The sequence below is a fragment of the Ixodes scapularis genome, unplaced genomic scaffold, assembly GCF_016920785.2.
Source record: "Ixodes scapularis isolate PalLabHiFi unplaced genomic scaffold, ASM1692078v2 PGA_scaffold13__105_contigs__length_92229423, whole genome shotgun sequence".
Lineage (NCBI taxonomy): Eukaryota > Metazoa > Arthropoda > Arachnida > Ixodida > Ixodidae > Ixodes > Ixodes scapularis.
Window position 1 is genome coordinate 44449302 of NW_024609839.1, and position 25383 is coordinate 44474684.

Genomic DNA, 25383 nt, shown 5'->3' on the forward strand with positions numbered 1-25383 from the left:
TATTCGTATTCAAATAAAGAAATTAATAATTGTCTTTGCTTTATTGATATTAGTTTCAGCTTCATTAAAACAAGCCGCTGGTGTTGCGGTTCAGTAGGTGTGCAATTTCTGTGAGATACGAGGTGCAGCACGCTTTGTCCCTGAAACGGTACGATCAGCGAGCCTGGGCAGTAAACGTGATATCTTTCTAATAGTAACCATACAGCAAGTAAGTAAAGAGATATAGCTCTAAGTCTAACAAGTGCTTTCGCATTGAATTGGTCATGACGAGAAGCTCGAACCTAAGCCTTGACTTGTGCTTCCCCTTTTTGCAGATCCCGAACTTGACGCCCATTTCGAGCTTCTCCAAGGTGAGACACCTCCGCATGCGTTCCCGCGCCGCAAACGACGGAACTGCTACTGTCCCCGATGTGTTCTGCCGGAAACTGATCGCAAGAGCACACTTAGTGCGTTAAGGAATCGACCAGGGGTGACCAAACTGGTGCTCGCGAGCCACATGCGACTATTCGCGGGTGCAAATGCAACTCCCGGCGCCCGAGAAGTGTGCCCCCCCCCCCCCCCTTCCCCTCCTGTGTCTCAAAACAAAATAAAAAGAAACGCAAAAAAAAGTTCTAGAATTAAAAAAAAATGAAACGAAAAAACCATAACAGCCTTTATAGCTTCGTACTACACTACGCACACACAGCTGGACTGCGTTTTCACACATATATAAGTCCAGTGACCCTGTTTCCCGTATTGTTCTAGAATGAATTTCAAACCGTGTTTGCATAGCCGGCGTCAGGGGCCGTGGCTGGCTAGCAAACCATGTATTCATTATTGGCTTAGCGGTTGAAGAAACATTCCGCTGCCTGGCGTTATTTGTTGTAGCCGACAATTATACTTCTCCCGTTTGGAAAGGGCCCTTCCCTCCATATCGTTTCTTCTTAAAAGGAGCTTCCCCCCCCCCTCTCCCTCTTGTTTTGCTCTCCTGCGGCTCTCTGAACTTTTGTAGATTTGTGCGCGGCTCTAAAAATGTCATTCTGACCCCGCCTGGATTAGGCACATGCGCGACCATGCAAACGTGGGACATGGGAAGACTTGCATATAACGTGCTACAAATCGTACCTAGTTTTTTGTTTTGTTTTTTCCAACCTCTCGCTCCCAAATGCTCGCGCTTGTAATGCTTGATAGCACTTGCAGAGATGTGCTCGTGGTATTTTCGTATAACCTCTGTTATCCCTGAATAAACACCTTGAAAAGCGAGGAATTACTGACGGCGACAAATATAGGAAGTGGCTGCTGTTTAATATGGACGACAGAATCGGAGTGTCAAGAAAATATCGAGTTAGCCTAAGCTGAGTTAACGTGTTCCTTTTAAATAGCCACAAGGAATAAAACACTAGTTACTTTGTTGAGTAGAGAAACTCTATTCCAGCAAGGTGCACATGTCTGGATATTAGTTGCGACTTGTTGCAAAACCCTGTAGGATGTCGGTCCGCCACTTGCACACCGTAGATCATGATCTTACCCACATCCATAGCGACGCGTACGTCGTGTCGGCAGTTTTCTCGTTGATGTGTCAGTTGCTTTATAAAGGGCTAGATCGAGAAAATGAAACTCGGTCTGTCGGCCACATAAATAAACTACGCATTGCAGAAATCTGAAACTCCATTAGAACCTGATGCTATAGCGGTGGTGATAAAAGGCGAAAGTTAGAGCGCAGGACCCGGATCAAAATATACAAATGAAAAGCAAAACTTGTCTATGAGCCGAAGCCCTTCTAATCCTAATATTCCTCCGATGGAAATTTGAGATTGGGGGCTCCTACAGCATTTATTTCAGTGAAAAAGCAGAACAAATAAACTTGCCATTTAGAAAGACGATATTGTTTTCCTTCTTGCTGGCAAGCTTCTTCACTGTCAATGTTTAGAGGCGCCCACAATCCCAAATGTTGAATTTATGTATATTAGGCTTAGGTAAACGTCGGCTCATTGCAACATTTTTTTTTTCTACGTAATGTCATACGCTCAAACTTTCGCATTTTATCACCACTGCTAGCGTCACATTCTCACGGAGTTTCAGCTTTCCGCAATACGTAGTTCATTTATGAGGGTCCAAAAACCTGGTTTCATTTCCTCGATGATTCGTGTAGATAGGGCGAGAACGGCTGTCATGACAATAACAGATTTTTTTTTCTTTTCCCCTTTTAGCCAAAATACTTCAACTGTATGGATCCATGTTTTACCTCCATGCTCAAGGTAGGAAGGCCAGGTCTCGTGAGAGCATTCTAATTTTGTGTTGCCTGAATTATGCACTTACTAGATAATTGGCGCTATAAGCTCGTAGCTTTGGAGCGGCTTGTACATATAGCTCTTGTGCGTCTGATGCGGGCGCAGACGAAGGTGGTTCGAAAGCAAACTAAACTTATTCAAACATCGTCTCCTGCCTTTATCGCCCGTATGAAACAGTCCAGATTTGACATGTCCGTCTGCATTCTAGATAGGACTACACTGGATTAGGTGTTCTATTAAGCTAACCTGCTATTTAAAAAAGAAACATATGGTACGGAAAATTTTTTTGAACATCCTGGATAGAATAAAAATCGATTAAAATGAATTTACAAAAGAAAAAAAAAAAGAAAACGTTTAGAGCTATATTTATGGGGCGAAACAAATTTGTAGTTGGCGCCCGCGGGATTCCGCTCATGTTTACAAACAAACCGGAGCGCCCCTAGCGGACGCCACCGGCGCCGCGCATGCGCGATGGGGGTGTGGGTAATAGTTCACATGCAGCGGTTTTGGCCCTAGAGCGGCGCGATTTCTGCCGTCGCGGCGCTCTGGCCAGCACCAGCAATTCTGCGGCACGAGCGCCGCGACGGCAGAAATCGCGCCGCTTTAGGGCCAAAATCGCTGCATGTGAAACCCGCTTAAGAGGCTCGCCGTCGCCCATAAACAAACCATTAAAATGCGATGTCGTCGGCGTCGGTGTGAGTCCCCCTGCCATTTTTCGCGTTCGAATTGTTGAATCTAAGTCTTCCTGGCGATTCAGTTCCCACGGAAAGAATAAAAACACAGAAAATATACGGGGGACAGACACACACAGTTCTTTCAACGAGCAACTACATTTAAATGATGCCCATTACACTATGATGAACCGCTTTGGTCACAGAGAAAATTAAGTGAAGACGAAAATACAAGAAGATACTAGAAAAAGACAAAAGTAAAGATAGCTGTATTTGACTTCCTGAAAAGGAAGAAGAAGAAGAAACTGGGGGCGATGTTTTCTATGACAATTCCGGCGCTAGGAAATCTCTCTCTGATGTCGATAACGACAACGAGGGCTCGGAAACATTGTCTGTGGCAGTTTTGATCCTAAATGCTTCGATTATCTCTCGGCCATACTTGTCCTTGTGTGAGCCTAGCACAGGCTCACACAAGGACAAGTATGTCCGAGCCGTGAGGTCACAGAGTTGAGTTCGTGTATACACGAACTCAACTCTGTGACGTCACGGCGCAAACCAGGCAAAAACCTTCCTTCTCGTCAAAACGCCGCGCATGGGGCCGTACCCAAAGAGTTGAGAAAGGTTTGAAGGTCAGTTTTCACGTGCTCGGTTCGTCCGAGAACCTGGATATGTGCCGTGAAAAGGGAAAAGCAGACGCCGTCAGGCAACGATTGCTTGGGCGGGAAGCACTTTAGGTTGAATTCACGGATACTTATGGTCATCAGATTTATTTGTTTTGTTCCAACATGAACGCAACAAAGCCGTCAAGTTGTGCGGACCACCTGCGTACTACGTTCAGTGCGTCTTCAAGTTCAAACGACCGCCTGATCGTTTGAACTGTCGTCTGCTCTTTCAAACGTTTCTGCTAAACATTTACCCAACGTTTCGGGACCAGTTCGGTCCCTTGTTCACTCCTGAACAAGGAACCGAACTGGTCCCGAAACGTCGGGTAAATGTTTATTAAAGTTTTGGTTTGAGTCCCTATTTTTCGCTTCATGTCTACTCCTAACCAGGCAGAGGGCTGCCGAACGTTTACCTTCAAACGTTTCTGCTTGTCGTCTGCTCTCTTAGACGACGCCGAATTTTAAACCAAATGTTGGCCCAGTACTAGAGATAAGAAGTAAGTGCAGGCCTCAAAAGACTAAAGTTTGAAGGTTGGTAAGCAGGCTCGATGTAAACAGTAGATACAAGGAGATGTTCATCATTGTTACCAGTGACCATCACAGACTTGCTATGCCTAATTCACTTGGTCCGATTCTGCTTGCGATTTTCAGTATCGACGTCGACCATCTCAGCTGCGGTTCACGCTTTTGCGCTTTTGCAGCCCGAGCGGCGTCGCGACTGAAAATGGCGAGCGAAATCTCATCATGCGAATCAGGCTTTAGCGTACATACTGCGGCGTCCACGCAGAATGAATCGCTGCATGTCATACTATTCAGGCGAAGTTTTGCGGTGTAGCGAGCCTCGGTAATTTCGCTGACGCCGCTAAAGTAGTCAGACATCGCCAGGTAGACGTAGAATCAACAATTCGAACGCGAAAAGGGGCAGGGGGACTCGCACCGACGCCGACAACATCGCATTTCACCGCCTTGTTTATGGGCGACGGCGAGCTTCTTGCCCACACCCCCATCGCGCATGCGCGGCGCCGGTGGCGTCCGCTAGAGGCGCTCCAGTTTGTTTGTAAACATGAGTTGGTGTATGAACGGCGAAAACTTCTCTTGGCTATGTAGTGGAGATGTAGAGAGCCCGCGCACAGCTTTATTCAGCACTCAAAATGGGAGAGGGAACGCGCGGGCCTGCACCCTCCACTGCATTGCCAAGAAAAGTCGTCGCCGAGTATAGCGTTACGTGACTGGCCGATAGTCACGTGATAGACATGTGCGCCACTACGAGGCCGTCGCTGCAAGTTACGCCGGAGCCGTTGAGCGCCGGCGCTGAACGGCTCCGGCTCAGGGTGAGGCGGCGGAGACTTCACTGCCGCATCACGCTGAGTGTAGTACACCGCCGGCGGAAAGCGTTTTTTTTTTCCTTTATACGGAAAACAGAAAATGCATATTGAAAAAAAAATTTCAGCTTTTGCACTTTGGTGAAAAAGGAAGACCAGCGAAGCTGTACTATGGTGGGAATGATGTAATGGCCGGCCGCAAGTCGGCAAGCCAGAGTGGAAAGGCTGGAAAGGTTGCGCCATCTATGAGCGACGGCGGTAGCTGTCCAGAGTTTCGTGTCATCATTTGTTTACTGATGGACACTATACTGGCGAAACAAGCCCTTAACAACTCCGCTGTAAAATAATGTAAAAACTATCTTTTTACGGGTTTACCTAGTCGAAGAAAAAAAAAATGAAAGCCGTTTACAACTTCCTGTAACGTCGAATTAAAGCGCAGCTCTTGAGGAGGAGGAAGGGAAGGGTACTGAGGGGAGGGTATATCCTTCCTCCCTCCTCCTCACCTCCTCACCCTGTCTGCTACTCCTCCCTCCGAGTGGCGTCGTCGTCGCCTCACGAGGGTCACGTAACCTCAAGGGGGTCACTTGACCTCACCGGGGTCACGTGACCTCACGGGGGTAACGCGACCCCTATGAGCTCACGTGACAATGACGATGACGTCATCAGTGACGTCACTGATGACGGCATCATCGCTAGTGACGTCATCAGTGACGATGACGATGCGGATGTCGATGACGTCATCAGTGACGATGCCGATGTCGATGACGTCATCAATGACGTCATCAGTGAAAATGACGATGCCGTCATGAGTGACGTCACTGATGACGTCATCAGTGACGTCGCGCGTCTCATAATGCACCGCGCGGTTACGCCGACGGTGACGCCGACGGTGACGCCGACGCCAACGGTGACGCCGCTCAAGCCGGAAACGGGTGCCCAAGAGCTGCGCTCTAAAAAATTGGAAAAAGTCATTATGATCATCATTACTTAGTGTCTTTCCTCCACGCCGCCGCCGGAAGGGAACACTCCTGCGCGCTGCCGCCGTCAATTTTTGACCTGCGCACGGGTCTATCAAGTGGTGCTTACGGCGAGCGGGTCCCTCTTTGCCTGCTTGTCTTCGAGGTTCAGCCAGATTAAGCGGGCTACCGGATAGTTTAGGTTTGCAACAATGAGGTAGAGCACAGTTGCCGCCCCACTCCCTTCCTCCTCTCTTCGCCCAAACTCCCGTCTTCGTCATCACTGAAAGCTGAACCAAAGTTGGGATCGTTAGTGCTTGGGCTAGTTGGTGTCCCATTTGAAAAAAATAAAGCGGGAAAACGAGAAGAGGGAGCGACGCAAACTACAAGTTTCGCAAAACTATCGGTAGTAAACCGTCGACAGTACTATCGATAGGTTTACGATAGTCTATTATCGATTGTTTTGCGATAGTCGATTAACGATAATTTTCGGAAAGTCGACAATGGATAGTGCTATCGATGGTACTATCGATAGTTTTTCGATGATCGACTATCGATGGTTTTTTGATAGTCGACTATCGATGGTACTGTCGAAACCATTGAGCCGAAGCGTTGATGACTACAAGAAAAAACACTACTTTAGTCACCGGTAGCTGCGTTACTCACACTTCCCAGTTCCGAACGAAAATCCCCGATAGAAATTGTAGCTCGCGCTCGGGCCCAGTCCGCGAACCTCCTCGTCTTCTTTTCCGCTCCGCTGAAGGGTTTCTTCATCCACCCCCCGAAAGGGAACAAAGTTCATTTTTAACCACTTTCTAGCCCGTACACAAGTTGTATTGGTCGTTTTACAACCGCACCAGCGGGAGGTCGGATCTCGCAGACTCGTACTCTTCCGTCTCTTCCGGAAAACAATGTTTTCACAACTCCCATCTTCCAGAGCTGGCGTGGTTGCTGGCTCTCGTGAAGAATAACCAGGTCCCCAACTTTGAGATGTCGGTTTGACCTCCTTGTCTTGTACAGTGATCGGAGTTCCGTTAGGTACTCCTTTGACCATCGTTGCCAGAACTCTTTCAGGAAGTCTTCTCTGAGTTTCCAGAGCCTCCGCAGCGATTCTGCGTCTCCGTTTTGCAAGTCGGAGCCGGACCGGTTTTGGTAACGACGTAAGTCTTTTCCATGTCGTGAAGTGCGACGGTGATAGTGGCTGAGGCTCTTGCGCTTCACTGTACGCGTAGGTCAATGGTCGAGAATTGATGATTGCTTCCACCTCAGTGAAGAGTCACTAACTCTTCTTCTGTCAGGATTCGTCGTCCGATGGCTTTCTTCAAAGAGTTCTTGACTGACCTGATCAAACGCTCATCAAATCCGCCCCACCACGGGGCACTTTCTGCAATGAACTTCCATTTTATCCTGCTGTTTGCGAAGTAATTCCGCACTTCTTCATCTCGTAGAACCTTCCAAAGCTCGCTTAAGTCTTTCTTTGCTTCTCTTAAATGCCAACGCATTATCAGAGTAGATCACTCTTGGCGCGCCTCTTCTTGATACAAATCGTCGGAGCGCACGCAGGAATGTTTCTGCCGTCATGTCCGGTACCATTTCCAAGTGTACTGCCCTAGTAACTGCACACGTGAACAACGTGAGATATGCCTTCCTCTTTGTTTTCCTCGCTGTGACCCATACGGGTCCCGCAAAAGTCAACACCCACGACCTCAAAGGCTTCCGCTTCTGTGACACGATCTGCGGGCAAGGGCGCTGTCACTTCTGACATAGGTCGGGCGTTCAGCCGTTGACATGCGATGCATTTCTTCATTTCTTTTTTTTATCATTTGACGAGCTCTCACGATCCAGTATCGCTCCCGCAATTGCACGAGTGTGTCACGCACTCCCGCGTGCAATAATCTACGATGTGCTTCAGTTATCAACAACTTCGAAAAGTGGTCGTCTTTTGGCAGCACAACGGGATGCCTTTCTTCAAAGGATTTTTCGGAGAACTGTAGTCTTCCTTCTACCCGAAGTATTTCATCGTTATCCAAAAAAAGAGAAATGTCTCTTATAGGAGAATCTGGCGGTAGTTTTTTGCCGTCTTGAAGATTCTTTATCTCCGGTTCGAAGGCTCTACGTTGTACATTCTTTATTATATATTTTTCGGCTCTGTTCAAATCTTCCGCAGTTAATGGTCCAGTTTGAGCGCTAATTCTTTTAGACTTCATTATAAAGCGGAGTACCCACGCCATTGTTCGCCGAAGTCGAATAGCTGTGCTAAACCGCTCAATTTCTGGAACCATCGTTTGGTCTGCTGTTGCCGTAACGCTGCAACCTTTTTCTTCTCTGTTTCTTCTATTTTGAATTCTTGCGGTTCAGACTTCTCTGGCCACCGCTCTCGTACTGTTAACCAGCTAGGTCCTTTCCACCATACTTCACTGTCGAGCAGCTCCCTGGCTGTGATTCCTCTGGTCACCAGGTCAGCTGGGTCCTCTTCGCCTGGGCAGTGTTTCCAAGAGCAAGGATCAGAGTTTCGCTGGATTTCAACGACTCTATTTCTTACAAACTGTTTCCAGTCGTTTGCTTCTCCGAGGATCCAATGAAGAGCTATCTTCGCATCGGTCCACAAGTGCACTTCGTGGATGTTCTCCTGCAGCTTGGTCTTAATGTAGACACTCAGTCTGGTTGCCAAAAGACATGCCAAACGTTCTAGCCTCGCTACAGAAAGTTCTTTTAGAGGTGCCACTCGAGACTTGCAAAGCAGGATCGTGGATGTCGTGGTGCCGGAATCATTCGTTATAGTTACGTATGCTACGGCTCCATACGCCTGAGGACTTGCATCGGCAAAGATGTGCAGGTTTGTCCTGATCGTCGCTCCCTCTATTCCCCGTCTGTAGAAACGTGGCACCATGACGTCACATAGCAATGGAAGATCCGCACACCATCGGTGCCATTCACTGCGCAGGTCAAGAGGCAGTAGGTCGTCCCACTCCATCTTCTGTTTCCAGATTTGTTGGAATAGGATCTTTGCTCGCACGACAAATGGCGCGATGAATCCTAGGGGATCGTAGAGTCTGGCTGTAGTCTGTAGGACAAACCTTTTTCGTGTCTGAGTGCTTCTCTACGAAGTTCAGAACATCGTCTGGTGCAAATGTTAAGAGGTCTGTGGCAGGGTTCCACGTTAGTCCCAGCACCTTGAAAACTCCCGCAACCTGCCCCAATGGGTGTTCCTCGTGGTGATTCGAGTCGACCTCATTTAAGAGCGTTTTCGAGTTAGACACCCACTTGTGCAGCTTCATTGACGCTTGCTCGAAAATTGCTGTCGATTCCTTGAAGATCTTAGTGGCTTCTTCTTCGCTGGATGCACCGGTAAGAATGTCATCCACGTAAATGGAATCTTGCAGCAGCGCCGCGGTGTCTGGATACTCGTTCTTCATTGTTTCCAGGTGATGTTTTATTGTCGCAGACAATAAAATGGGCTCGATGTAGTTCCAAAAGGAACTCTTGTCATCCTCCAGATGAGAATTGGAGGAAGTGGTCTTCCGACCTGTGGGGTAGTTTTATATCACAGGAAGCGTAACGCATCGCGATCATTTTCTTGTATACTTATCTGAAGAAACGCCTTCTAGATGTCGGCCACTAGCGCGATACAATGTCTTCTGAAGCTCAGAAGCAACGCGACAATATCCGGGTTCAGATTGGGGCCACTTTCCAAACAGTCGTTCAACGACTTCGAGCTTTTGCTATGGGAAGAAGCGTCAAATACCACTCGCAATTTAGTGGTGGTGCTCCTTTCGCGACAAGCTGATTGGTGTGGCATGTAGAACTTCCGAGATCCAGTCTGCTCATCTGACACTTCTGCCATTCCACCTTCGGTGTACTTCCGGATCGCGACGTCATAGTCCCTCATCAAATTAGGGTTCTGAGTTAACTTCCTTATTAGCTGCTGAAGCCTCCTCTCCGCAACTTGTTTGTTATCGTCTAAGTTCACTACGGGTTTCCACGGGAGGGCCACCTCGTACCGAAGACCGATCTTCATAACTGTTTCTTTGTAAGACGCGATCACGGGTTCTGTCTCTGGATGAGGTTCGTCGGTTATACCAATTCGATTCAAGGTTCCAAAACCTTTGCATTATTTCAGATGCATCCATGTTGTTTGTCGTTGCGTTGAGAACGACCATCTGTGAGCTCTTGATGACAGATGCTGAAAGTTCTGTTGGACCGTGTACGGTCCAGCCAAGCGACGTCTCGATTGCTCGAAGTTTTCCGTCGAGTCTCCTAACTTGGCCCGTGACGAAGTTCCACTAGCAATCGCCTCCAATCAGTATGTCCACGCCGTTGGGTCTCTCAGCTTCGCAGAAATCCCATTTTTTTTCAGTTGGCGACGCAATTCTTCTCTTGGATAGGGCAATCGTTGACCACAAATACGGCTTTTCTCAAGTGCTTCCAAGCTGAAAACTTCACCTCTTTGATTTTCAAGAGTCACAAGAACTCTGCGAAAGTTTCGTTTTGTCGTGTGGTCGCCAAATGCTCCTACCGTCAGTCTTTCGTTTCCCAGGTGCTTGCATCTGAGCTTTCGTGAGAGTAGTTCTGTGACAAAAGACCTCTGGCTTCCGCCGTCGAATAGCACTCTTACAAGGATGCGCTGTTTCAGTCCCAAGCTCCACACTGTCGCTGTTTGCAGGAGGACGGTTTTGTTGACCCCGTCTTTAATCGTAGATTGTAGGGCCACTGGACCAGCAGAAGTCAGTTTTTCCTCTTGTCTGCCTTTGTCGTCTCTCGAGCTTGACAAGAACGTTGGGTCACACATGACGGATGCGTGTCGACCTTGGCAGTTGGAGCAAGAAATGTTTTTTCTGCATTGTTTGGCCAGGTGGTTTTTCTTCGTGCACCTAAACCATCTTCCCGAGCTCGTTAAAATCTTCCTCTTCTCGGGAAGACCTATCGTTGTTGTGCACAGCTCTGTCTCGTGGTCTGCTGACTTGCAGAAAACACAGCTCTGCTTGTCACTTTTCTGTAGAAGTGTCGCGGCCGTTCCTTTTGTCCATGGTTTTGAATTGTGCTTTGCTGCACGAGATGCTACTCCACTCTCTTTTCCTGCTTTACTTCTTATGCCTCCTGATTCTGGTTTTTTTGTGACTGTCGTTCTTTCTCTACTTTCAACTTCAATTCTCAGAAATTGCATAAATGATGGTAGTTGCCTTAGCTGGGACTGTTCTACAGCGTGTTGGTTTCCTTCGCCAGCCGCGTTTACAGCCACATCTTCCGGGCGACGCTGTTCTTTCTTCCGAACGACATTTCTGTTGAAGGTTAGCACAAGATCTTCTGGGATCAGCCGAAGTACAAGGGGGCAAAGGAGAGTCGAATAAGAATCTTCGTTAACTCCTAGAGACTTGAGTCCTCTTATATGCGCTTGGAGGTCATCGTGTAGTCGTCGTAGTCCTCGGACGTCTTGCGAGGTCCGAACTGGCTGCCGTTCTGCTAGTTTCATCATGTGGTCATCTACTAGCAGCGCCTCGTCGCCTTAACGGGACTTTATGATCTCCCGCGCATCTTCATAACAGCTGGCCGTTGGTGGCAATCCGGCAATCGCTGCAGCAGCCTCTCCCGACAACGCCGATCTGAGATAGTGGAACTTCTCGGCTGATGACAGTTCTGGGTTACCATGGATGACCTGCTCGAATTGCTCCCAGAAGGGCTGCCATTGTTGACGTTGTCCGTTGAATTTCAAGAGTTCAAGTTTTGGTAGCTTGACCTTGACTGACAAAGTGGGACTGCGGTGGTTTGTTGCGATTTCTTGACCGCTTGTACTCGCTCTTTCGTGTAGGGTCCGCACCCTGAAGGTCAGTCTTGCCGAGTAGGTGACGATACGATCGCTGTACTCGACGGTTCGAGCATACACTTGTTCGATGTCACTTGCTGCCAACAATGGTTCGAGGGCAGAGTCCGTTTCGGTAAGCTGACCATGTAGCGCGTTGAGACGAGTCAGTAAGACGTTGAGCTCTTCCTCAATCGGCAGTTCGGTTTGGGTAGCTGTATCGATTTCTGTCAGCAGCTTTGTTACTTGTGAACGCAGGGCTTTTCGCTTCTGTTTCAGCCCATCCATGGCAGCGTCGTTATGGTCCCTTGCGTTCTCGAGCTGGATGGTGTCTTGTCCTGTAGCCTCGTTACATCAACGCTTGTGACACCTTCTCATCTGGCCCATCGTACAGTCCTGATCCCGGGTTTCGGCACCAAAATGTCGAAACCATTGAGCCGAAGCGTTGATGACTACAAGAAAAAACACTACTTTAATCACCGGTAGCTGCGTTACTCACACTTCCCAGTTCCGAACGAAAATCCCCGATAGAAATTGTAGCTCGCGCTCGGGCCCAGTCCCCGAACCTCCTCGTCTTCTTTTCCGCTCCGCTGGAGGGTTTCTTCAGGTACTATCGATAGTCAGATTTATGGCGACTGTCGATACTACCGATAGTGCGGTCGATAGTTTTGCACCACTAGCTTACGCTCCTTCAGGAGCTTCCCATGGGCTCTGAAAGCTACTAATTAAGCTTCGTTTTCTTTTGGTCGCACTTAAAACGAAGATTAATAAGTAGCTTTCGAGTCCATAAGAAGCGTCCGAAAAAACGCAAGCACCACATGACTGGTTGCGTGTCACTTGACGCTAGTAGCCATTTTTCCGTGGACGGGCGCCAACTACAATTTCGTTTCCCGCCGTAAATATAGCTCTAAAAATTATTATTTTTTCGTTGTAAATTGATTTGATGATATTCTTTTTTCCATCTAGCCTGTTTAAAAAATATTCTCCTTTGCATGTGTTTTTTTTTTTTGTAAGCTGCTGTTACACTGTTTATACACCATACTAAAACTCGACGTTCGAAGCAGACATGATGGCGGAATTATCTCTGAACATTCCTCAAGCATCTTAGAAAGAAGTTTGCTTTGTACACCCGTGGGCTTCGAACATGGTATCAGGGTGTACGTCCAAACCGGTTCGAACACGAACCGGTTGGGATGTACACCCTGATAGAAAACTAGGAGGGGCGGCGGGGATTGAATCGGGATGATCTGAAACAATGCTAAGCGAGATCTCGGTTCACGTGGTTTGAACCGAGACACTTTCCGGTCTTACATCCTTCATGCCCATCTTCATGGTTCCGACCCAGCCGTGCGGGTTTGCTCGACAGCAGGAAGACTAATCTCAGAGCGTACCAAACAATCACGGGATCTACGACGCCATTGCGTAAACATCATTTTGATAAGAGAGCTAAGGGGGGTTGCGTTCCTAGGAAACAATCTTGGAAATGCTTTTACTACGTTGTCGGTAGCAGAATAAAACGAGCATTGAATGCGCTATGTATATACTTGCCCGCTCGAACGTAATGGTTCACTGATGCGACTCTCTTGCGGTTCATTTCCGTACAGCAATTCATACTCCTCCTGGCGGTAAGAGTCCTTCAGGTAGGTTAAAGTTGTTTTTTTTCTCAAACTTTTGCACAAATTGTTTCTCCCTTTTGTTTATGAAAGATGTAACAGAGATGCGGTCGTTATTTCAAGTGGCAACTTTGACCTTGTGGTGATACTTCGTCGAGTCTTGCATATCAAGCTTCTGGAAACCTTCCACGCTCATGTTAAGAGCCGAGAACACTGCAAGATTACGCAAACAGCGCTTACTAGTTATCGTGAACTAAAACAGAAATCCTGGATCAGTAAAGAGATAACGGAAAATTTACTTTATAGGTGACATTCACTTGACGTCACTCGCTAGGTTCGCTGCCATCGCCCACCGCGGTCGCCATCTTCGAGGTCTCTTGCTATCGCGAATGCCATAGGGCCGGACCTTTTGAGCGTAGTTTAGCAGTATTTTACAACTTTAAAGGGTCTTTTTGATCGAAACTAGGGGTTATTCTTATACTTTGGTACTTCTGAAGCGTTGTGGGAGTATTTTTTGTGTGTTTTAGTTTGTTTTTGTCGCAATCGGACTCGTTTACCGCGGCCGCGTTGCTCCCTCGGCTCCATGAAGCGCTCCGTGTCGCCCGCCGTGCCGACGGCGGTAGCTCTTGCAAGAACTAATTTTTCTACTTTGGTGCTTCTGCAGCACGGTGTGATTACTCTTTGTTTTGTTTTGCTAGTTTCATTATTGTTTTTCTCTAGCTGATTTTCTGTACTACGGCCATGTAACCGTGTGGCTCCATCGCCGCTGTGTCGTACATACGTCGTGCCTTCGGTGTTCGTTCCTGTGCAGAAACATACCGTGCGGCTCACAGGGTGCGCAGCTTATAAAAAATGCGGGGCATTTTCATTAGCCCAAGCGATTTAAAAACCGCATGTAAGCGATTTGGCGAGCGGGAAAACAAGCGACGGCGACCCGCTTCGCTGCCGCTCGGTCACTCGCGCGACGAGGCAAACCGCATGAAAGCGACGGGAGGACACGACCAAGGCGAGGAGCGCTAAGTTTTCTAAGAAATCCCAAAACCGAGCTACGCGACGAGTGACAGTGAAGGGTGAACCGCATGTAAGCGATTTAGCGAGCGATGGCGACAGCGACGGGAGTCGGCGACGAGCGACGGAGATTTCTCGCGGTCGGTCGTCGCGTCGCTTGGCTTTTGGATTTCTAGAAAGGGTCGCTTATCGCCTTGGTCGCATGCTCCCGTCGCTTTCATGCGGTTTGCCACGTCGCGCGAGTGACCGAGCGACAGCGAAGCGAGTCGTCGTCGCTTGTCTCGTCGCTGTCGCTCGTCTCGTCCCGTCGCTCGCCAAATTGCTTACATGCGGTTCAGACTTTACACACGGTACTTGGCGGCAACAAGGAAAGCGGCCCGCCCCCGAGACCAACTTTTCTTCTCTCCTCTGTTCAACGAAGCTTCAACGATAGGAAATTAGCACACACTAGCAGCGGACGATCGCGTAGCGTACCCAAGCCAGTCAAACCGAGACCTCGAAGATGGCGGATCGACGGTGGCGCTCCCTGGCAAAATCGAACCTGCAGGCTCAGTGAATACCACCTATTCTTTTCCCTTTTTGTTTCTTCTTTCTGATCGTCAAAACTTATACACTTTCCAGCTATTCTATATGCACCCGATGACCGGAGGACATAGGTGTTTTTACTTGCTTCTTGCAGCCTTTCATCATTTTAATTGGAAAGCATTGACCGTCTGATGGAGCGATCCGACGTCATCAGTTTGAAGCGCAAAAACGGCACCTCAAATCCTTTCTCCAAGTGTAGCGAGCTCCCAGCCACGAAATTACGCGAAAGGCCAAAACACGGCACCTAGTTTCCCCGGTCCCAAAGGACCGAAGTAAAGCAGGTGATTTTCCGGCTCCGATCCTATTGGCTGGCGGGCGTCGACGAGGCCCCCAATGCCGCTGCGCGTCAGTTTGAATGATCGCTCACCCGATGGCGCTGCGTTTCCGCGAGGCAGCGGCTCCACCGTTCCTCGCCCAAGGTTATCGCGCCGTACGCCGCGCGCACGCAGACGAGAGAAGGGAGCGAAGAGCAGCGTGCGTGCTTTCGCATTCACAACTCATAAGAAGTGCTAAGGTGTACCTCGAGCCTTTTCTTTTGTCCGAACGGTTCGTTCGGATGACTACGGTTCGGACAAAAATGTCCGAACCGTAGGTGTTTTTACTTGCTTCTCGCAACCTTTCACCAATTTTTTTTTTTAAAAATGCGGCAGCATTTTTGTTGGAACCGTACATACTCTAATATCCGTCCTTCGGTTTCTAACCAACGAAGCAGGCGGCACGCAGCTGCTATGTACCCACTTCAATAATGAACACAGCAGGTAATGCGCCCATCGAATGTGTCATTTTGTATTATTTTCTGGACGGCAGATACAATTACTACGGGCCGTATTAAGTTTATATCGATATAGTAAACAAAAAAAAAAACGGAGTTGAAGTATTGCTGTAACAAATGTCGTTGGTTGGTCACGGGAGCCCCGTGCCCCGAAAGAAGAAAGATGTTCACTTTGCATGCATTGGTGCTAAATGTGGCAAGTCTTAATGGTTGACGAAAACTACTCCTTGAAATTTGGCAGCAGTTCCTAAGCTGTCTAATAACAAAATGTTTAAGCAGCTGCTTAAACATTTTGTTTAAGCTATGCGACACAGCACTGATTTGTACTAGCTAGTACAAATCGGTGCTAACTCATACAGCTTTTCAGCAGACATTTGAGCAGAAATTACGTCATTTTTTTTCTAGAAGTTATTCATTCATTCATTCATTTGCTTTATTTTCAGTACCACACAAACAGCTATACGCCTTCTTAGTGGTGCGCTACGTCTAAATAAAAAGAATTCGCATCTCAAAAACAAATGTTGACATGTCAGAACGAAAGGAAGACCTCGATGCACTTTCTAAATGTTCGTTCGCATCCAAAAATATCAACGCCAAGTCCATCTAAGTTGGATTAGAATTTATTAAAAAAACAGTTGCAGTCGGGTAATAGGGTCAGCGTTGTGCAAAATAGAAGGATAGAACAATGAGCGTAAGCGAATAGACCGTTGAGGAACACGCAAATATACACTGTTCAGTAACTCTGTGCACTCAACAACACCATTAACGACTTTATGCAAGAACATGAAATCAAGCGTCATTCGCCTATTACACAAGGAGCGTAAGCCAATTTGTTTACATATTCTCTCATAGTCATAAAATACCTTGGACCGCAAGTAATGATCATAAAAGACACGTATAAATTTTCTTTGCACTCGCTCAATGCTAGATGAGTTAGATTCTCTAATGCTGTTCCATACGACTGAAGAAAAAAAACTCGAGGCGGCTTAGCACAAGAGAGCGAAATAACATTAAAAAACAATGTGGATTTTTAAAATTTCTCGATATACGCGTTATGATACCAAAAACATTTAGGGACGAGTTTACAATATTTATAACCTGATGATTAAACGAAATTGCAGTGTCTAGAATACACCCAAATCCCTAACCAGAGACACACGGCAGGTCTGCGCTATAACAATTACCTTTCAAAAAAAAAAAAAAAAAAGGAACGGTTTTAAGCAACTTGCAAGTCGGTCTTTGAGAAGTGCCGGGAGTGATTCTAATGGCGTCCGTCATTTTGCGGCAGGTCACGATTGTCCATGTTGGGTGTTGTTGTAATATAATTGGACGCTTGAAACCTGTGTGGCGTACCTTTGGTTTCGTATCGGCACTCATTTTACGCTTGTGTTTTGCAGTGGTTCTTGGCGGACACAAGTGAGGCGGAGCCCGGACTCGCTCCGGTCAAGAGAGCATTCTCTGCCCCGGAGCCGAAAGGTCTTCGTGGAAAGGGATAGTGATAAGGTGGCAGTAATATGTTGAAGAAACCATAAAACATCCGCATAATTTGGCTGGTGCACAGAATAAACAATTCGTACTGATAAGGAGTCAAACATGGTGGCCTTTCTGTTTACGTGTGCTACAGCCTGCTGCAACATACCTGATCTCCATGAAAAACGACGTCCACGAAAATCACATAAAATGACAAAATATGAATCAGGCTTAAGCGGGCAAAAAAGAAAAAAAGATACGTATGCTTCGGGATACCGCACCTTTATAAATGAAGAACTTATATGAAAAGTGAAGAAGGTTCCTGGTGCACGAACACCATACGGCGTATTAACTAACGATGCATTAAAAAAAAGAGCATTCTTGTATTAATCTACAGTATACAATCACAGCGATAGCCGCAACACGTCACACCGAAGTCGTTGGCTCGATTGGGTTCATTATCACCGAGCGTAGATCTCACAGTTCTCTTTTTACCTTTTTAATCGGGTGGCGACTCGCGCCACCTAGCCGAAGCTTTTTTCTTAATTTCAACCATTAACTCGTATTAAATTTAGTATTAATTGCGAATGACCAAGAACCTTTTATGGTGACGTCACAGCAACTGCGTCCATCCAGAGGGTCATACTCATGCTTGTTCCACAATATACCGATAATAACGCGGATTACCAATGCAGCGGCGAGCCCTAGTGTACATTTTGTGAATGAATAATGTCTGGTAATAAAGAAAGAAAGAAGATTAAAGTTGCTGCGTGGCTCTGTGGTAACGAGGCCGCTTTACACGCAGCGGACACAGGTTTGATTTCATAAAGCGCCAGGCGACATTTTGCAAGCAGTCGGCAATATCGCGTCGGACGCCGATTGCCCTATTCCCCCCACCACAATATCAGCAACTACTACAACTCCATCGACAACTTTCATGTGGCGGGAAGAACTCATAACAGCTATCACTTTAAAACATGTTGAACTGTATGCGAAACATATAAACATACCTACGAAAAAAAATTTAGATTATTAAAACATAGGCAAGAGGCTAATACAAATAATGGGGAAGAACATAAAACACAGGAACGGACAAGACATTACTCATATTATCCTTGTCAGTACGCCCTCCAATCCAGGTATATGCAAAAAACGATATCCAGATTCACCGCACTGACAGCTCTCGGCTATTCTAGTACCTGAAATGAAGCTAAACTCACGAGCTACGTTGAAATCCTGCGGGGCAAATAAACACTGAGGGCCCCAAACGGGTGTGTAACTCACAGTGACGTCACCTTGCTGAACGAGGGCGGAGTTAAAGGAGCAGAGAAAACGTGGGAAGCAGACTAGAAAATGTCTGGTGTCTACTTCACCGCAATACACTTTATCAGTGGCGTACCAATTAGTTTTTGAGTGAGAGGGCAAACCAGACCAGAGACCACCCCCCCCCCCCCCCCCCCAAGGCCGGGGGGCGGCGCCTAAATTCAGTGTTGCCAGATTGGGCTATATATAGCCAAATTGGGCTAAATTTTTTCTAGTCGCCGTCAAAATTTTGTGGTTGGCTATGTGGCTATTTTGGGCTATTTCAAAGAATGCGGCGAACTTTTGTCGAACCTCAGGTTCGACGCCGAATTTTGAGGTTCGACTAATTAATTTTCAAACTTTTAATCAGTTTCGAAAAAAAATTTTTTTTCTCTTTTGGCTAGTCGAGAGGAGAGAGAGGAAGGAGAGAGGCTGCAAACTTCGGGGTTTTCACAATGCGCACTGAAGCAATGCTAGCAGAGTTCAAGCGGCCTGCCTACAGCGCAGTGGAGCAAACCAAACATATTGCACTATTACCAGATGCCCGCTAGCGCGCCTTCAACCCAGACGCATATGGCTCTGCCCGGACGTAGACTGAACTCTCCAAATGCTGCTGTGGTGCCCATTGTGAAAATCCTTAGGCACCCAAGTTTGTAAAAATAAGAAGTCTGCAGTTTCACCGCTAAACAATTTACTACCTTCCAGTCGTTGTCCACTCCAAGAAAGAACAACACAATCAGAAATAGCATGATCATGAATGGTTGTCACTAATACTCTTCACAAAGAAAAAGAGACGCGTGTAATATTGGTAAGGACCTGAGATATTGGGGGTCTGATTTGAAACACCCAGTGTTCTGACTGTTCGGCATCTGTATTTTGTTCTTTTACTGTATGATCATATCTCACGGGCTTCACAATAAAACTGTCTTTGTGTGCTTTGTACTTCTGAAAACCTACAAAGGAAGGACCAGTTTTGTACAGAATTTCATCCTTCCCAAGATTTTTTTGAAAAATGCACAACTAACATAATGTACACAAAATGTGGTGCATCCGAGGGTTGAAAGTTGAAACAGAGATTGTAACGTGTATTGTATGAGTGTGAGAAATTGACAATATAAGGCTTAAAAATGATTGTTTTTAGTCTTGGCTATTTTGGGCTATATTATTTTTACGGCTTTGGCTATATTTGGGCTATACCTTCCAGTCGTTTGGCGGTTTTTCATGGGACCACCTGGCAACACTGGGCGCCTTTGCTATCCCTTGGGCGCCGGCGGCCAGTGTTTGTCCTGCCCAGTGGCGGCTATTTCAGTGGGGGGGGGCAAAACACATACCTTGCCCCCCCACTCTGTTAACTGGGAGGAAAGAAGTGCTGCCCCCCCGGTTGGTACGCCCATGCATTTGATAGGGGCAATCGTTGCATTCTACAGACCTCGGCCAATGACGAAGTTAAAAGTGTGGTCAGACATAAAAAAGATATTGTAAACACTTACGCGACCAGTCAGGTGAAGCACAGCAACAAGTGAGGCGCGACATTGGTGCCGCTGAGGTATCATTTCGGAGCAGATGGACTGAATGAACGGTAAAGGTGCGAGCGCGCACCATAGAGTCCGCGTGAGCGTTTCGCTTTGTAAACCAAGAAACACACCGGACGAAAATTTCATAGCGTTTTGAATCAAGGAGGGTGTAAAAGCGTAAAAGGGGAGCGAGTTTTTGTACGCACTTTGGTACACATAGTCACACGTACTAATTCAAATAAAAGCCCCGACTTGACACAATAGAAACAAAGAAGAAATAACTTCATTACCCGTTTCGCCTCCAACGCGGGAGGCATCTTCAGTAGTTACAAAGCAAATGCAAGGTTCAACCGCAAGTGCCACGGTTTTTGTTGCACACGGATGTGTTCCCACGGACGAAGCACGATTCTAGGAGTTTTTGGCTCCCCCATTTATCCTCACTCGCCAAGGTCGTGTTGGCCGCGAAGTCAAAGGAATGACCCTTTTATCACACGAGCTAACCGGAAAGCGCGGAATAAACGCAGACAAGGAAGTACACAAGATGAAGCGCACTCTCAAATGAAGGTTTATTGAAACAAACACACTCTATTAATACAATCTTTTTTGTTATTCGTTTAGAAAATAAAACCTTTTATTTGCCATGGTGCATTGGCGGGGCACTAACGCACTTACTTTCCCCTTCCTATCTGATAACAGAATGCATCGCCCAATTCTAAGGCAGTTTTATCTGCGTATCTCCCGAGAGTTGTTTGTGCTAACTTTGGGTACCTATATACCAGTGCCCTTCCAGATTGCCCGGTGTGGACTGCTTTACTGACCATGCATGTTATCTTGCTTGTTTCTCATCTTGTTATCGGCGGCCCGTGGGATGTTTTGGCGGAGCGCCGAAAATTGCCCGCGTTAATATGGAGCGCGGTCGACGGCGCCAAACCGGGAAGTGTCCCACTGACAGCTATCGCTGTAACATCGCTGTAAAAAAAAAAAGCGTTGTAACATTGTGATTGGTAAAACGTCACGGTCAGTGCCACAGCGCAGAGATATTTTTCTTTTTAGGTCTAAACTTATTTTTTGTTTGTCGTTCGCCGAACTCCCTTCGTGTATTGCAGCGCCTTCCCACCTGGCTTGCGGGAAGTTAGACACTCCCGATTTCTTAGAGAGTACGATGGCGTCAATAGTTATGTGATTTGTTCTGATTGCGCTCTTTCGGTCCTGTTTTAAGGTCATAGGCTGTTTCAAACTCGCAGCGACCCTTGATCTTGCCACGCCACTCATTCCACGCTTGTGGTATGCAGGATCTCTGTTCGGACCCAAGTATTAGGGGAAGCCTGGACTCTCTCCGGTCAAGATAAAGCTCTATACTCCGGAGTCGCGGAGCCTCTGTGGATCGGGATATTGATATGGTGGTGATGTGATTCGTAAAAGACACCTTAAAACATTTGTATAATTTGGCCGGTGCACAAAATAAACGCTTCAAGCAGATAAGGCATGAACTAATATCATCATTCCTGCCTCTTCGCGCTGCAGTCTGTTATTACGCAAGATCTGCAACGGAACCTCCGTCCACAAAAACCTAACGCACCTTCCAAACAATTGAAAGCTGGCGTGCCGGTGGCTTTGTTATGGTAAACTATACTGCTCAGCTAAATGCCATAGCATATCTAATCTTAATTACCAAGCAAGTGTAGGTGTTTAATAAAGTAGCGTGTGTTGCGATGTTGTATTTTATATCGCGAGGCAAGGACAGCGGTTTCATCGAGTCGAGCATATTTTTCTGAGTATTTCGCAAAGGAAGGAACTTCTTCTGTGGATCCTGTTTTGCTAGGTACTGTAGCTTCTTACATAAGATAAATAATGCATCCCCGATGTAAGGCAGAAATAAGTCTTGCATTATGAAAAGCGTATGATGCTTGATTATTAGTTTTGGTTGCCGAGACCAACCTCACGAGCCGGCTGCATCTTCGTTCAGTCTGCCGTTCATATTTGCTTCCAGCCTTTTTTCGCTGATCAATAGCATTAAAAAAATATACCGATTCCTTTCTGATTTAAATAATTTTTCATGGTTTATGACAGTTTTCAGATTACACTTGGTTTTAATACCCTACAAGGCATGGTGTGTCTGATATGATGCACAGAACTGTAAAAAGCGTCTCCCAACTTATTATACTAAAAGTTGGTACAGCGATTTGCGATCTATACTTTAAATGTCAATGCTCTCTATGTAATATTTATTGAGTAATGTGGATAGGTTATGATGCCGAGATGGCAAACTGTATTTTGTACGATAATGGGATACCTTCATTTTCTCAGATCAGCGAGTGCAGATGGTGGTCATATTTCGGGTTAAATTTTATATATTCTTCAAAAAACGTATCACTTCAAAACGAGAGTAATTTAATATAAAAATGTGCGGCACCCATAGCACCGCACTTCCACTCTATTACACTGGCGAGACGCAGGTGAAACAAACGATCGAAAGACGTGTTTCACAAAAATGGCGCCATGCAGACATAGGGTTGCCCGGCGCACCCTTTGCAATAGCGATTCTGCCGACAGATGTTCGCTAGCAGAAAACACGAAAGGGCAAAGAGCGCCGGAGGGGAGTTGTCTTGGACTCGGCGCGCATCAAACTTTTCACAACAATGGAACGGACCGCTTTTATAGTAACGCGCGCTACGCGTCGGGCGTTTCAGCTCGCTTCAATAGCACCTTCGTAGAAAATTATGGTGCCCATTACCTGCATTGAAAAGTAAAATTAATCTGAGCTCGAACGAAAATTTCTTAGCGAAGTTGACTATAGGGTTGTGCGCCTAATCGGAAATGTTTCCTACAATTCAAGCACCAAAGGTTTGTGTTTAAAATACAATATATTTAGTGTTTTTTTTATTAATTTGTACAAGTGCAGACTGATGGTTAGTTTTAAATTAGAAAAAAAAATGTAGATAGTCTAGATAATATTGCTAATCTGAGAGAGCATGCTATTTCCTATCCAAATCGCCCGGCTGAACATTGGACAATGTCACTTTGCCTTCATAATTATCCTATGAATCTATGTGATCATTAAACTATGCATTCCCTATTACGCTGAATGCTCTCCTAAACAATGACATCGAACTTACTTCAATCACGACTAAAATTTGCTGATACGGTAACCCAATAACGGGGACCAAACACAAAGCTGGAGCTTTGTGTTTTGTTTTCTGCCGAGTACTGTTCGGTCGACGGACACGAAAAAGCCCGAGCAACGAGGCATATACAGCTTCGCTGTGAAATGGTTCTGATGTATACGAGCCGCACCGTGACGCCACCGTCTTGTTCTACCGTTGTTCGTATTGTGAGGCTCTCACGAGTGTTTTTGATAAACAAAAACGGGAAGAAGAAAATAAATAAAAAGCAGATTTAGAGCAGATGTCGCCTGCGAGCTCTACATTTCTTTCAAAAGGGGGAGTTTGGTGAGGTGTTATTGTATATCTAGGCTGCAAGCTAAAGTGCAGATGGCACAAGCAGCTGCATTGCCCTAACGACTTGGCTCGCTACATCGTCAAGCACATAATCGTCACACGCCACATCTTCAAAACGGTAACTGTGCGCTTCTTTTTACTATACGAATCTGAGCGTCCGGGCTGACGTGATTGTAGACATACATCATTTCGTACACAGTTATTCTTTTTTTTTTTTTTTACGTCTTTACAGTTTTTATTTTAAAGCCGTGAAAGCTACTTTAATGCGGCCTGTGCAGGTGAGTTATGCAGCTAGGGGGTCACAAGATGGAGGCTGATCGTCACGACAAGTTGGTTAATTAACTAAAATTTGTTAATTCACTATTTAATTAGTCAAAATAGACATGTGATTCCAATAAAAAAGCTAGCTGGGCGTCTTCAAAAACCACTAGATAGGTGAATTTGCGTAATATTCGGGGCGGTGGTGCGCTGAAATTAACATTCGTGTAACCGGCGCAAGGCTCTAGTGGTGCAAAAACGCTCGGTTTTTCCGTCTTTTATCATCCGAGGTTTCGTACCGGCAGCATTGCGCCCGTCGCGCGAGTAGCACCAAATGCACCACCGCGCTCGATGCTCAAGCGCCTCGAATTTTTTCTAAATTTACTTGTTTTGTGGATTTCAACAACGCTCTGCAAGTGTCTAATTGAAACAATATGTTTTATTTTCACTAATTATCAAAGTGAATCAACAAATTTTAATTCATTATCCGACGTATCATGTCGATTGGCTCCTTCTATTATGCCCCCCCCCCCCCCCCCCCCCCCCCCGGGGCCCCTATAACTTACCTGCACAAACCGTGTTTGTGTAGCTTTCACAGCTTTTTTAAACAAATACACACGCACACACACACAAACGCACACACACACACCTGTAAACAGTTTGTATACTTTATACCGAGATCTGAACCCTTTCTATTCAATGTATAGTGCGACTCATTTTAAATTCTGAGATGTCCTGCAACGTAAAGGTAAGTGTTCTCACTATTTGTGCTGTTGTGTTCTCACCAGAACATTATTTTGTCATTGCAGTTTGCAATTCCGTCGTCAGCAGCTGTAATTAAGAGAACAGCACCAGTTCTATGAACATTATATATGTGATTATACATTCATTATACGCATAAATAATAAGCCTTTAGCTTTATTACGCGGACTTAAGACTATTCCTCGATGTGTAGGTATATAGGGTTCACGTTTTCTGACATATCCTAAGAAGTCCATTAAAAACTCGCCGGTAATAAGGTTACAATTGGGATTTCTTCCAACAGCTTCGATACGGGGAATGAGAACACTGGAGAGATCTTTGTAGCCTTGTTGCTTTTCGGCACTTCGTTCAAGTCTGCAGCCATCTTTTGTGCTACGGCGGGTGCTTATGCCCAGGCAGCTGTGAGCAACTTTACATACAGAATGCAAGCGAAATGTCATTTATGTAGAAGAATCAGTGTGATCAAAGAGGTTACCGGATGAATGGCTCTCAAAATTTATGACAGCGCTGCCGAATGGTTCAGAAGATATTCGCGATTGCAACAACCTAAATGAGACGCGCTACTCTCGGCTAAAAGGACAGACTAAAGGAGGTTGGCTTCATTGTTCAGCACGCGAAAACTCGTAGATTTCTAACAGTTCCACGTGGTAACAAACTGCAGCGTCCAAGAAAAGTTGTTTGTTTGCGTTTTGAACCTACTTCTAGTTCGGTTAATGAACAGACGCGGTAGCGGCACGATCACAATTATTGTAAATGACGTTATATGCTTTTTAAATGATACGAATGACGAGAAAATTTGGCTGAATCTAGATTTTTCTATATTTTTAAGAGAGTTCATTTTACGGGACGAACATTTACAGAAAATCTCCCAAAAGTAAAGAGCTAAAAACCAAAAAAAAAACCCTGTTTTTTGTGAAGACAACGTTCGGATTAATGTTCGCGTTGACATTGCCCGGTGGTTTT

At 46.1% G+C, this 25383-nt stretch overlaps 1 long non-coding RNA gene across 1 annotated transcript; it reads left to right on the forward strand.

Moving 5' to 3' along the window:
• The first annotated feature begins 231 nt into the window (after positions 1 to 231).
• LOC115313462 lies at positions 232 to 13318 on the forward strand. The gene is made up of 3 exons (XR_003917339.2): positions 232 to 350; positions 2190 to 2237; positions 13283 to 13318. It is a non-coding gene; the product is annotated as an uncharacterized LOC115313462 (long non-coding RNA).
• The last annotated feature ends 12065 nt before the right edge of the window (positions 13319 to 25383 follow it).